This window comes from Neovison vison, chromosome 1 (assembly GCF_020171115.1).
Source record: "Neovison vison isolate M4711 chromosome 1, ASM_NN_V1, whole genome shotgun sequence".
NCBI classification, from domain to species: domain Eukaryota; kingdom Metazoa; phylum Chordata; class Mammalia; order Carnivora; family Mustelidae; genus Neogale; species Neogale vison.
This window is the reverse complement of record NC_058091.1, coordinates 165,834,210-165,847,824: the sequence shown is the minus strand read 5'-3', so window position 1 is coordinate 165,847,824 and position 13,615 is coordinate 165,834,210. Positions and strand designations below refer to the sequence as shown.

At 40.6% G+C, this 13,615-nt stretch overlaps 2 pseudogenes; both read left to right on the top strand.

Moving 5' to 3' along the window:
• Positions 1-2,552: 2,552 nt before the first annotated feature.
• Positions 2,553-5,319, top strand: LOC122915496 (annotated as a pseudogene).
• Positions 5,205-5,361, top strand: LOC122897027 (annotated as a pseudogene).
• The last annotated feature ends 8,254 nt before the right edge of the window (positions 5,362-13,615 follow it).

Sequence of the window (13,615 nt, the reverse complement as noted above, 5' to 3'; positions counted from 1 at the left end):
AAGAGCTCAAACCAAGATGGACTTACTGGTGGCCCTTGGAAATAGTGAGAAAGACTCTGACCTCAAAAGGATTCATGGGGTGCCACTCCTGTGTTTCTTTTTGTCCTCAGATAGAGTCAAACATTTGCTTTGGATCTAGACACTGCTAACAAATCTGTTAAAAAACAAAATTCAAGAGGCGCCTGGGTGGCTCAGTGGGTTGGGCCGCTGCCTTCGGCTCGGGTCATGATCTCGGGGTCCTGGGATCGAGTCCCGCATCGGGCTCTCTGCTCGGCGGGGAGCCTGTTTCCCTCTCTCTCTCTCTCTGCACCTGCCTCTCTGTCTACTTGTGATCTCTCTCTGTCAAATAAATAAAATCTTAAAAAAAAAAACTAACAAAATTCAATCAAGTATATTCTGAAGGCCTACTTGGATTTATTTATTTGCTTGTTTGTTTGTTAAAGATTTTATTTAATTGACAGAGAGAGATCACAAGTAGGCGGAGAGGCAGGCAGAGAGAAAGAGAGAAGGGTGCAGGCTCCCTGCCAAGCTGAGAGCCTGATGTGGAACTCAATACCAGCACCCTGAGATCTTGACCTCAGCCTAAGACAGAGGTTTCACCCACTGAGCCACCTAGGCACCCAACCTAATTGGATTTATTAAAAGACTTAAGAATCAGCCAGTATCCCATCTAGCAAATAGGAAAGTGCTCCATCAAGTTACAAAAAGGGAAAAGTTTTTAAGCACAGAGAGAAAGCAGAAAAGAATCCATTGTTTTAGACAAGCTTGCCCTCCTAAGGGAGAGATGAGGATCTGTCAATACAGTTTTAGTGCTGACTGGGAAATAGCCTTGTTGACTACTGAAAGATTACATCCCTGGAGGTTGAAACCACTTTTAGGTATTAAGCCTTGATTAATTGACTTGGGGAACTAACTCAAGTGGCTCCATTATGACCCTGTGACTTTCTTCTCAACACATGGCTCCATAGAACTATAAAGTCTGTGAGTCATGTTGTTGAGAGGATGAGATAAGAAATGCATGTCTAGCTGTTCACCTAAGGTTTACTGGCATGGATTTCTCACATTCCCTCCCATTTCTACCGCAGCCACAGAGGACCCACTGCAAGTGGTCAGAATACAAGCTCTCAGAGATACCATAAGGTACTCTGGCCCTGCTCTCCCTGCATTGTGTCACAGCAGAAAATAATAAGTAACAGGACATCACATACAACATCAGCTGAAGGCATGGCTTTTGTGAGGCTGAAATTTGCTCAGCACATAGGATCTTGCTGTCCACATCTGTTTGCATTTCCTACCCCGTCATCTGATTTCCTTTTGCTATATGTGTTCTATTCCTCAGGACTTGTCTCAGTCAGAGATTTCTTCACTCTCCTGTGTATTTTCTTGACATCGTCTGAGAATGCACAAGCATGAGACCACACCTGACTGGGCTGAAGTCTTATCTCATTGGCTCCTCCCTGGTGCCCTAATTGCGTACGCTTCTTTCACACTCACTGTTTCCCATTCTGCTTTATGTCCTGCCTGCTGTCCAAAGGGGTGATAGTGTTTGTTCTCCACACAGCAAGGGCTTGACCCCGCATATGCCACTTGCTCAAGATTTATACTCTTCTGCATGTGAAGAATATTCCTGCTGAGCAGTCACAAGTGCTTTCTTAAGTTCTTAATAGCTACCCTTGCAAGCTAGATTCCCAGTTTTTTCTTCTAAGGAGAATGTTTCCATGCCTTAGTCATATGTGTGTCAGTCCAGACCTTGTACACTTGTTCTAAATAATTTCTTCCCAAATTTGTTTTTGCCATCCTCCATCCTAGGCTGGAGCCAGTGGCTGCCAGGAAGCCCCTGGAAGATGTGTCTGATCCCTCAGTTTTAGCCCAAGCTCACCTCTCCAGCCTGCATGCTGGCATGACATCAGTGGTGATTGAAGCGACTTGCTTCCTGGTCTAAAAACTCTGCTGTCTGTCAAGTTGGGCCAGCAAACACTGAGGCAACAGATGAAAAGACTATTTCAGACACCTTAGTAGGAAAAAGGAGAGGGCCTGGGGACCAGACACTCTAATGCATTCCCAAGCCTGACTCTGCCTCCACCTTCATTGTGAATGTTATCAATACAACAAGGGAATAAGAAATCGAGAAGGAATTTGATGCTGTAATAATCAAGACAGTGGCATAGGGAATATCATGTGACTAGAAGAAAGTGTGCTTCTAATGGGCATGCAGACGGGGAGTGTATGGAATGCGTGACATCCAAAGATAAATATTTCTACAAAATCAAGCATTTACTCCCTTGATGAGTGCATTGAACCACATTGAACACAAACAAAGGTTTCTGTTTTCAGCCCAGAAACCTTAAAAGGGCCCCATTTTCCGGACACCCCTTCTGCATTTTTCAACCAGTCTCATCCAAGGAGGCATGTGTTCATTGTCTTCTCTGGCCAGACAATATGAATTCCTACAGTTGCCAATCTTCATAGGAGAGAATTTATAGATATTTCACATTCCGTTTAGTCCTGTGTATATGATTTCCTTGGTTCCCACAGCTCAAGGTATTATAATCCTTCATGATCAGTTAGGTCCAGGACTGCAGATCCAGCTCCGTTTGATTGCCAGCAGGCAAGCTGACAGAGGGACCGCCTCATCATGGCTGACTTCTTACAACATTCCACTCAACTCCTGCTTCAGTTTTTGCTCACACCACCTTTCCCATGGATGCCACTTTATAGACCAGTCAGTCCTCCAGGTGACTTATCTCTCCCATAGGGTTTCTGTCCCCTTTCACACCCAAGCATGGAACAGGGGATGGGTGGGGTCTCAGGATAGTTGTGGTGGTTCATAGCAAGGCCCAGGTGGATAGTCCAACATGACTTTTTAGAGCATGGGGATCCATGCCCCCTGCTGTATCTACTCCCAGAAATACAAAAAGGATTTTTGTTTCCAATTTCCAAGGAATTTTTGTTTCATTTCCAATCATTAAAAATTTCTATCTCCTAATGAAAAATATATGGCATCTTTTCTGAGAAGGGAAGGAGCCACTCATCCTTATTTAGCTACCTCATGTGAGAACCAAGGTCTCATGGTGATGTTTAAGGTTATCAGAAGTGGATTTTCTGGAGGGTCCCACAGAAAGGTGGGAAGGGGTGTGAGGGTAAGTGCTGGTGCTGTCTTCTTAGATTTGCCACCATGAAGAAGTATTATTTTCATAACATTACAAATAGAGAAAACTAAAACAAGATAAACAAAGAATAATGTGGACAGGAAAGTTTGAATAAAAGAATCAGGCTTTGAAATTAGTCCGTAAGAATGAAGAGTATCTTAAAGAAGAAGGACTTTCCAAGACAAGGGAAGAGACTGAGCAAGGGCAAATTGTACATCCAGGTCAGAAGTCTACACAATGTCTGGACAGAAAGAGAAGGGCTGCTGGATACAATGTTGTGGCCAGGACTGATGTTATACTGTCCATAAGAGCACAGCCCAAACCACCCCTTGTTATACTAACTATTTTTCCTTTCTTCTTCTCTTCTCCTCACAGTGCCTTCTGCTCCAGCCATGGGTCAGTCCTCCTCTTCCCAACCCTCTCATGGTGGTGATTTGGCCTCCAGCTTTGAGAAGTTTTTTAAGGACTTCAAGATGGAAAGCAAAATCATCTCTCAGGAAGCCATCAATTCAATTCAATCAAGCCTGAAAGCGGGGGACCTTCAGAGTGCGGGTTCTGTCATCAACAATGCGTTGAGAGATATCAATAATGCCCCACTGAGCATTGCTGTGACTGGGGAGTCTGGGACAGGGAAGTCCAGCTTCATCAATGCCATACGGGGTTTGCGGGGTGAGGAGAAAGGGGCTGCCGCTACTGGGCCGGTAGAGACTACCATGGAGAGAACCAAATATGAACACCCAAAGCTTCCCAATGTGACATTATGGGACCTGCCTGGCATAGGGACCACTAATTTTCTGCCTCATGAGTATCTGGAGAAAATGAAATTTAGGGAGTATGACTTGTTTATCATCATCTCTGCTACCCGCTTCAAAGGCCTTGATGCACAACTGTCTTTAGCAATTGAAAAAATGAAGAAGAATTTCTACTTTGTTCGAACAAAAATAGACAGTGATTTATATAATGAAAAAAAGTGTAAACCCAACACATTTAACGAACAAGAAATCCTGGAAAAGATCCGCAGTGACTGTGTGAATAACCTTAAAAAGGCCAACGTGAGTGATCCTGAGGTCTTCTTAATCTCCAGTTTTGACTTGGCGGACTATGATTTCCCAAGGCTGGAGAGTACCCTTCTGAGGGAGCTCCCAGAGCATAAGCGCCACATCTTTATGCAACATCTGCCGAATATTACTGAGGCCACCATTGACAGAAAGAAGGATTCCCTGAGACAGAAGGTCTGGCTGGAGGCATGAGGGCTGGAGCATCGGCCTTTGTCCCTATGATGGGTTACATCAGTGGTAATGATATGGAGACTTTAAAGGACACTTTAACCCTCTACAGGGTTTACTTTGGGCTGGATGACTCATCCCTGAAAATCATGGCCAAGGACTTGGACATATCGATGGAGAAACTCAAGGAAAACCTTAATTTTCCCCATTTGCTATCAGTTGAGAAGGAAGAGAAATCCTTAAGAGAAAAACTGCGAAGATATGTGGAAAATTTCTTCTTTGTTAATGGAGGACTCATTGCCGCTGGTATTTACTTTAACAAAATTTTCTACCTTCAAAATTTTGTCCTTGAGACTGTAGCAAATGATGCAAAAGTTCTTCTTAAAAAGCAGATTTCTAAGGACTTTGAGGACTCTAGGCAAGCCTCCCTACCTCAGGATGTTGGGAATGAAAATGGGAAAAGTAAGACAGCCAGCTCCTGAATTATTCTCAGTGCTGCTATGGCATTGGTGCCTGGAAAGATGACTTAGGGTTTCCTTTAAGCATTCTGACCCACTGCCCTCAAGGGTATCACAGACATTTCCATAATACACTCCTGAATAAACCACCAACGTAATGACTATTATTTGACAGTGGGAGCAATGAGCTCTAAAGAATCCTTCTTTTGTATGATTGTTTTGGGAAAAGTGAAGGAGAGTAATCTGGAATTTTCTGATTAGTGGAGAGAATAACTTTGTGTGATGGTTACCTCATACACAGCACCGGTCTTTCTACTGACATACTAGTAAAAATGGCTATGCCCAGAGTGGGTTCTGAAAATGAATTTTGAAGCTTTGTGCAGTGGCAGTATCGTAGCCAATGAGGTTTATCCGAGGCGCGATTATTGCTAATTGAAAATGAATTTTGAAATAAACGCATGCATAGTGCCTTTTTGGTGTTCCTGACATTCTGTTATGAATCCGTAAATTCTCTTCTTAAAATTTTTACTTAAATTCCAATTAGGGAACATACAATGTAATATTAGTTTCAGATGTACAGTATAGTGATTCAACACCTCCAAATAACACCCAGTGCTCATCACAAAAAGTACACTCCTTAATTCCCATCTCCTATTTAACCCATCCCCTCCAGTCACCTCCCTTCTGGTAACCATTAGTTTGTTCTCTATAGTTAAGTGTCTGTTTCTTGTTTTGCCTTTCTCTGTCTCTTTTTTTCCCCTTTGCTTATTTTTTTTTCTTAAGTTCCACATGTGAGTGAATTCGTACGATATTTCTCTACTTTGAGTAACTTATTTCACTTAACATAACTCTATCCTTATCTATGTCATAACAAATGGTAAGATTTCATTGTTTTATGGCTGAGCAATATTTCATTTTATCTATATCTATATCTTTATCTGTACCTATATATCATATCTTCTTAATCCATTGATCAGTCGATGGACACGTGGGTTGTTTCTATTATTTGACTATTGCAGATAAGTGCTGGGATGCAGGTATCCCTTTTAATTAGTATTCTTCTAATCTTTGTGCACATAACTAGTAGTGCTGTATCATTGGGTACTTCTATTTTTAGCTTTTTGAGGAACCTCCATACTGTTTTCCAGAGTGGCTGTACCATTTTATATTTCTACCAATGGTGCAAAAGGGTTCCCTTTCTCCACATCCTCACCAATGCCTGCTATTTCTTGTATTGTTGATTTTAGCCATTCTGACGAGTGCAAGTTGATATATCATTGTAGTTCTGATTTGCATTTCCTTGATAATGAGTGATGTGGAATGTCTTTTCATGGGTCTTTTGGCCAGGTGGATGTCTTCTTTGGAAAAATGTCTATTCATATATTCTGCCCATTTTTAATGTTATTTATTACTTGTATGTTGAATTGTTCCAGTGCTTTATATATTTTGGATATTAACTCTTTACCAGGTATGTCATTTGCAAATATCTTGTCCTATTCCAGAGGTTGCCTTTTAGTTTGTTGGCTTTTTCCTTCACTCTGCAGAAGTTTTTTCTCTTGATGTAGTCCCAATAGTTTATTTTTGCTTTTGTTTCCCTTGTCTCAGGAGTTTCTTCTAGGAAGAAGTTGCTAAAGCCAATATCAGAGAAGTTACTGCCTGTGTTCTCTTCTAGGATTACTTTTTTCTGCTATAGATTTCTTTTTTTCTTCCAATTTATTTATTTTCAGAAAAACATTATTCATTATTTTTTTTACCACACCCAGTGCTCCATGCAAGCTGTGCCCTCTATAATACCCACCACCTGGTACCCCAACCTCCCACCCCCCCCGCCACTTCAAACCCCTCAGATTGTTTTTCAGAGTTCATAGTCTCTCATGGTTCACCTCCCCTTCCAATTTACCCAAAAGCACATACCCTCCCCAATGTCCATAACCCTACCCCCCTTCTCCCAACCCCCCTCCCCCCAGCAACTCACAGTTTGCTTCGTGAGATTAAGAGTCACTTATGGTTTGTCTCCCTCCCTATCCCCTCTTGTTTCATGGATTCTTCTCCTACTCACTTAAGCCCCCATGTTGCATCACCACTTCCTCATATCAGGGAGATCATATGATAGTTGTCTTTCTCCGCTTGACTTAATACGCTAAGAAGGATACGCTCTAGTTCCATCCATGTTGTCGCAAATGGCAAGATTTCGTTTCTTTTGATGGCTGCATAGTATTCCATTGTGTATATATACCACCTCTTCTTTATCCATTCATCTGTTGATGGACATCTATCAAAGTACCATCCATCTTTTTCAAAGAAATGGAACAAATAATCCAAAAATTTATATGGAACCAGAAAAGACCTCGAATAGCCAAAGGGATATTGAAAAATATCCCTTCAAGCTTTATTACAAAGCTGTCATCATCAAGACAGCATGGTACTGGCACAAAAAGAGACACATAGACCAATGAAACAGAATAGCGAGCCCAGAAATAGACCCTCAACTCTATGGTCAACTAATCTTTGACAAAGATGGAAAGAATGTCCAATGGAAAAAAGACAGCCTCTTTAATAAATGGTGTTGGGAAAATTGGACAGCCATGTGCAGAAAAATGAAATTGGACCATTTCCTTACACCACACACAAAAATAGACTCAAAATGGATTAAGGACCTCAATGTGAGAAAGGATCCCATCAAAATCCTTGAGGAGAACACAGGCAGCAACCTCTTCGACCTCAGCCGCAGCATCATCTTCCTAGGAACATCGCCAAAGGCAAGGAAACCTAGATGTTCTTCTAGGATTTTTATGGTTTCAGGTCTCACATTGAATTCTTCAATCCATTTTTCTATTTATTTTTGTATATGGTATAAACAAGTGGTGGCGTTTTAGAGAGTGTCTTTGGTGTATGCTGCATATACCCTGCTGATGTGTTTTGGCTGCTCTATCCTTCAGGCCAGTTGTCTCTAGAGGCTCTATTTGTCTGCAGTAGGCAGTGTTTGGTCCTTTTCCTGAATCCTGAGTTTTAACCAAGTGGGATCTGGATTTCTTGAGAAATAAAACCTGACACCACCTCTATGAAAACTGAAGGCCTGAAGAACTCTCTGTTTGGTGGGAGATGTGGTGTGGACAGGGGTTTGGACTGGTCTTCTTGAGGAGGAGTCTGTCTCCCTGGGACTGATGGAAGCCTAAGAAGGGCATTTCCACTGCCTTCTGGCATTTCCAGAAGGGTGGATTTTGGTGTATGCAAATTAAGCAGCCAGTGTTGGTACTCTGCTGTTTCCTGCAGGTGGCTCTGTGTTTATGCTGAGGGGTGGGAAAGGAAAATGGGACTGGCCACTTCCTTTGTTCCTAGGGAGGTGTCTCCATGATGCTGCCTCTCAGGAACTAGTCTGAGAAGATCTAAACATCTCCCCACCATGTGCCCCAGGCACTATTTAGATCACTGATTCCAGGCTGTCTGTCCTGTGTAAGGACCTATTTAGCAAGATGCTTTCATTAAAGTTAAACAAAAACCTTGTTGTTTAGCCCTTAAATTGTCCCTGCTCCCCTTCCTCCAGGGGATTTACTTAAAAACAAGTCCCAGAAGCCAGCTCCAGGTAACAAAGCCCAGATACAAGGGTGGGTCAGGCCAAGTGGAGACATTCAATCAGTGGGGGGATGCATACTGTCTCCCTAGTTACCAAGGAGTATGGACCCCCGCCCTTTGGGAGTCTTTTGGGTGCCAATCCTAACCAAGGTGTGATAGGCTGGTTCAAATGTCTACTAGGGTAAATTGTGATTCAATTGGTCACCTAGCATCACTGTGACATTTCCTGTGTGTGTTACAATCCCATTGGCCACTTGTGCGTGGCCAGGCCTGACCGCATGGCCTTTGCCCTTAAAAGCTAGTCTGTGAAACAGAGAAGGGTTGCCCTCTCTTGTAAGAGGTGCATCCCCGAGTGTTCGGTTAGGTTCTTGATGCTTGTGTGAAATAAAGCGTTGCTTTACCTTCGCTTTGGATTAGTCTTGCTCCTTTAATCATGGACCCATTATTAGGGCATAACATCCTGGGGTTGTTTGCCTGTGTTTTCGCCAGAAGCAGTGCCGTGTCCTCTGGGCTCTAATCCAGTTGAGCCCACTGACCTTTAAAATTCAAGGCTTTAAGACCTACCAGTTTCAAGAATTCATGACATTTAGACCCTCTTGTTTCCAATGCCAATTGCTTTGGGAAATGTTTTCCTTTTGTGTTACCTGTGTGCTCCACTCTCTTGTCCTTTTCTGTGACCATGCCTCTCTCCCCTGCATAGCTTGCATGTTTCTTTTTCCCATATACCATGGCTCTGCAGTTCCTACCTTCTTCGATGTGGCCCTTCACTCCTTTAGTCATGGAGTTTGTTTTATATTCCTTATGGTCTATTTCTGGAGTATTTAAGATGATTTGATAGTTATCTAGTTGTGTTTGTGGGACAAGGTGAACCTAGGGTCCTCCTACTTTGCCACCATTTTCCTCTCCAAAACATTTGCATTCCTTCGTGAATGCAATAACATTCTGATTTTTAATAGATCATCAATTAATGTTCACTGATAACCTTCTTCACCATTTTATGGTTACCATTGTATTTAATAAACATAAAAGATAGTGAGATGAACATGTGTCACAGCAGATGAAAGAGAAACATTAGCTTTAAAAAAGTCTTTATCTGGTGTATTTATGAGAGAGACAAGTGCATAAGATGGAAAAATAGTCAAAGGGTTTGCATATTGTGGGTCTAGACACTCCTTGCTTTGGTAACAGTATATTTGTGCCCAAGCTTCAGAGGTTAGGGAATAAGAGACAAGAGGATTATGATTACTACTTGGAAATTAAAAAAAAAATCAAAAGGCCCTTAAACATACCCATCCCCTCATCTAATAAGGGAGATGCAAATTAGAAATCGCATCTACACTAAGATACCATTTATCCCCTATTCCATTGTATATATATATATATGACATCCTCTTTATCCATTTATCTATTGATGGTCACCTAGGTTCTTTCCATAGTTTGGCTATTGTGGACATTGCTGTTATAAACATTCAGGTACACATGTGCTTTCAGATCACTACATTTGAATCTTTAGGGTAAATACCCAGTAGTGCAATTGCTGGGTCTATTTTCAACATTTTGAGGAACTTCCATGCTGTTTTCCAGAGTGGTTTCACCGGCTTGCATTCCTACCAACACTGTAGGAGGGTTCCCCTTTCTCTACATCCTTGCCAGCATCTGTCATTTCCTGACTTGTTAATTTTAGCCATTCTGACTGGTGTGAGGTGGTATCTCATTGTGGTTTTGATTTCTATTTCCCTGATGCCAAGTGATGTGGAGCACTTTTTCTTGTGTCTGTTGGCTATCTGGATAGCTTCTTTGCAGAAATGTCTGTTCATGTCCTCTGCCCATTTCATGATCGGATTATTTGTTCTTTGGGTGTTGAGTTTGATAAGCTCTTTATAGATTTTGGATACTAGCCCTTTATCTGATATCTCATTTGCAAATACTTCTCCCAGTCTGTCAGTTGTCTTTAGGTTTTGTTAACTGTTTCCTTTGTCATGCAAAAGCTTTTGATCTTGATGAAGTCCCAATAGTTCATTTTTGCCCTTGCTTCCCTCGCCTTTGGCGATGTTCCTAGGAAGAAGTTGCTGCAGCTGAGGTCAAAGAGGTTGCTCCCTGTGTTCCCCTCACGGATTTTGATGGATTCCTGTCTTACATAGGTCCTTCATCCATTTTGAGTCTATTTCTGTGTGGGGTGTAAGGAAATGATCCAGTTTCATTCTTCTGCATGTGGCTGCCCACATTTCTTAACACCATTTGTTGAAGAGACTTTTTTCCATTGGACATTCTTTCCTGCTTTGTAGAAATTAGTTGACAATAGAGTTGAGGGTCCATTTCTGGGCTCTCTATTCTGTTCCACTGATCTATGTGTCTGTTTTTGTGCCAGTACCATACTGTCTTGATGATTACAGCTCTGTAATAGAGCTTGAAGTCTGGAATTGTGATGCCACCAACTTTGATTATTAGGGGTCTTTTCTGGTTCCATAAAAATTTTAGGATTATTTGTTCCATTTATTTGAAAAAAATTGATGAGATTTTGATAGGGATTGCATTAAATGTATAGATTGCTTTAGGTAGCATAGACATTTTCACAGTATTTGTTCTTCCAGTTCACGAGCATGGAATGTTTTTCCATCTTTTTGTGTCTTCTTCAATTTCCTTCATAAGTGTTCTGTAGTTTCTAGAGTATAGCTCTTTTACCTCTTTAGTTAGGTTTATTCCAAGGTAGCTGATGGTTTTTGGTGCTATTGTAAATGGAATCAATTCCCTAATTTCACTTTCTATGTTTACATTGTTAGTGTATAAAAAAACAAATGATTTCTGTGCATTGATTTTGTATCCTGCCACATTACTGAATTGCTGTATGAGTTCTTCCCGTTATTTGGGGGTGGAGTCTTTTAGGTTTTCCACATAAAGTATCCTGTCGTCTGTGAAGAGAGAGGGTTTGACTTTTTCTTTGCCAATTTGAATGCCTTTTATTTCTTTTTGTTGTCTGATTGCTGATGCTAGGAAATCAAGTACTGTGTTGAAAAATAGTGGCAAGAGTGGGCATTCTTTTTGTGTCCCTGATTTAAGAGAAAAGCTCTCAGTTTTTTCCCATTGAGAATGATAGTCACTGTGGGTTTTTCATACATGGTTTTTATGAATTTGAGAAATGTTTCCTCTATCCCTACACTCTGAAGAGTTTTAGTGGGGAAAGGAAACTTTGTTTTGTCAAATGCTTTTTCTGCATCAATTGAGAGGATAGTATGGTTCTTATCTCTTCTCTTATTAATGTGTTCTATCACATTGGTTGATTTGTGAATGTTGAAACACCTTTGGGTCCCAGGAATAAATTCCGCACGGTTGTGATGGATAATCCTTTTAATGTACTGATGGATCTTATTGGCTAGGAACTTGTTGAGAATTTTTGCACCCATATACATCATGGATATTGGTCTGTAATTCTTCTTTTAAATTCTTCTTTTCCTGGTTTGGGGTCAAGGTAATGCTGGCCTCATAGAATGAGTTTGGAGTTCTCCTTCTCTTTTTATTTTTTGAAACAACTTCAGGAGAATAGGTATGGTTTCTTCTTTGAATGTTTGGTAGAATTCCCAAGGGAATCCATCAGGCCATGAACTCTTGTTTTTTGGGTGTGGGTTTTTTTTTTTTTTTTTGTAACAATAGGATACATTATTATCTCATGATAAGGAGTTTTTGGGTGCTTTTTGATCACTGCTTCAATTTCATTACTGGTTATTGGTCTATTCAGATTTCCAATTTCTTCCTGTTTCAGTCTTAGTAGATTGTAGGTTTCCAGGAAGGCACCCATTTCTTCCAGGTTGTTTAATTTATTGGCATATATTTGTTGATAATAATTTCTAATAATTATTTCTCTGTCTTTGGTGTTAGTCATGATTTCTCCCCTTCATTCATAATATTATTAATTTGGGTCCCTTCTTATTTCTTTTGGATAACTCTGGCCAGTAGCGTATTGGTGTTATTAATTCTTTCAAAGAACCAGCTTCTAGATTCATTGAGTAGCTCTACCATATTTCTTGTTTCTAATTCATTGGTTCCTGTTCTAATCTTCATTATTTCTCTTCTCCTGCTTGGCTTAGACTATATTTGCTATTTTTTCTCCAGTTCTTGAAGGTGTAAAGTTAGCTTGTGTATTCAGGATTTCTTTCTCTCTTTCTTTCTCTCTTTCTTTCTTTCTCTCTCACTTTCTTTCTTTCTTTCTTTCGTCTCAGATGGCTATGTATTTCCCCCTTAGGACCACCTTTGCAGTATCCCATAGGTTTTGGACTGATGCATTTTCTTTCTCATTGGTTTCCATGAATTAAGTTCTTTAATTTCCTGGTTGACCCAACCATTCTTAAGCAGAATGGTCTTTAGCTTCTAAGTGTTTGACTTTCTTCCCAATTTTTTTCTTGTGATTGAGTTCCAGTTTCAAAGCACTGTGGTCTGAGAATATGCAAGGAATAATCTCAATCTTTTGGTACTGGTTGAGACTTGATTTGTGACCCAGTATGCAGTCTATTCTGGATAAAGTTCCATGTGTGTTTGAGAAGAATGATTGTTCTGTTATTTTAGGGTGGAATGTTCTGTATAAATCCATTAAGTCCCTCTGGTCTGGTGTGTCATTCAAAGCTTTTGTTTCTTTGTTGATCTGCTTAGATGATCTGTCTATTGCTGAGAGTGGAGTATTGAGGTCTCCTACTTTTAAGATATTATCAATATGTTTGTTTGGGTTAACAGTTGGCTTATGTAGTTGACTGCTCTCATGTTGGGGGGCATAGCTATTTAAAATTTTTAGATCTTCTTGTTAGATAGACTCTTTTAGCATAATATAGTGTCCTTCTTTATCTCTTACTACAGTCTTTAGCTTAAAATTGAATTTGTCTGATATGAGAATTGCAACCCCAAGTTTCTTTGGAGGTCCGTTGGCATGAGAAATGTTTCTCCATCCCCTCTTTTTCACTCTGGATGTAACTTTAAGTTTAAAATGAGTCTCTTGTAGACAGCATATGGGTGGATCCTGTCTTTTGATCCCATCTGCAACCCTGTGCTTTTCATTTAGACTGTTCACATTGAGGGTGATTTTTGAAAGATATGATTTTATTGCCAACGTGTTGCCTGTGAAGTCCTTCTTTCTATAAATTGTCTCTATTAATTTCTAGTCTATTACTCTTGGGGTCTTTCTTCTTTTATAGAAATCCCCTCCCCCTTAATATTTTTTTGCAGG